The following is a 1,410-nucleotide window of genomic DNA, read 5'->3' as shown; positions in this document are numbered from 1 at the left end:
GTTTGTGCACTGATTTCAATGCACAACAGGCTTCAAAATACAAGAAATAAACAGCAAGATAGCTAAGAAATTTAGCTGAGCAGGGAGCAAAATAAAACTGAAATTGTAAGTGACTGAAATAAGGTATTGTGGTCTAAGCTAAGGCTTAGAGTCCACCTTTGTGTCCTAGCCAAACAATGTGATCCTAGGTTGAGTTGAATATCCTATGCATACATCTAGAATGGGAGGAAAACTAATTTGCTCACTAGTTTTCCCCTAGCATTGACTGTCTTTTGACAGAACAATCAATCACAGGCACTATGAGCATCAATCTCTTCCCATTGCTCAATCAAAACAGACATCAAGATAACTATCCTAGCAATTCACCATTTGACAATGCACTAGGCTTCATCTGAGCCTCAGCCTAATGCAGTTTAGCTCATGCTAAACATGTAACTAGCAATAACATTCATTGAGTATGATAATTCAAGCAACATTCAACATTCGAGATAATTGAAAACAACATGCACACATTCACTGTTAACTGCATAAGAAGAACTGAAATTGGAATTGCATCAAAATAAAAAATTTTCAATTCTACTGGCTAGTCCAGAGATGCCCAATTTTACAACCCCTAACACCCTTTTTTAGTTACAGCCAAAAAAAAAAAACTAAAATCCCCAAATCAGTGAAATTAGGGTTTTACAAAAAATCCTTACCTAATCTCTGAAAACGATTGATATCTCTCACCCATGCTTCCTTGTCGTATGCTGATACTACCCATGCCTTCTATTTATTCTCTAACCTCACCTATTTCATCAACTCCTAACCTAGGGTTCCTGTGAGATGAAACGATTAGGAGGTGATGTAATAAGTGGCTAGAAAAGTAGGTCTAAGTGATGATGGCTCGAGTGGTGATGGTTGAATGATTTGGGGGGAGAAGATGGTGGAGTGATTTGGGGGAGAAGATGATGGTGATGGAGACAGCGTCGCTGTTTCAGAAGAGGGGAAGAAGGAGATGGCTCGATGGGTTTTGGCAGAAGGGTGCGTTTGGTGCGGGTAATAGGGTTAGGTTGCTTAGGTGTTAAACGGGATCATCAAATTTGATGTTTTGTGAAGGGAATCCGTGGGATGATAACTTCTGAAACGGATCTAACGGCGAGATGGAGACAGATTATGAGCGACCGTTGGATGCAAAAATACAACGAAACTAACGGCTCAAGATGGAGTTAGGTGCTGTAGTGTTGGTAAGGTGCATCGAAATCTGATGCATGATGACGCAGCGACCGTTGGATGATGGAATGGATCCAATCTTACGGTTAAGAAGGAAAATGGGTTTGGGTATTGAATTTTGGGTTTAGGATATGGATTTGGGCTTAGGTAATTTTGAGCCCACTTCTTCTTTAAGAACAATTTCTTCCTTTTTAAGCC

This window comes from Papaver somniferum, unplaced genomic scaffold (genome assembly GCF_003573695.1).
Source record: "Papaver somniferum cultivar HN1 unplaced genomic scaffold, ASM357369v1 unplaced-scaffold_16, whole genome shotgun sequence".
In the NCBI taxonomy this organism is placed as follows: Eukaryota; Viridiplantae; Streptophyta; class Magnoliopsida; order Ranunculales; family Papaveraceae; genus Papaver; species Papaver somniferum.
The sequence above is the reverse complement of the archived record's forward strand: the minus strand, read 5'-3'. Positions refer to the sequence as shown.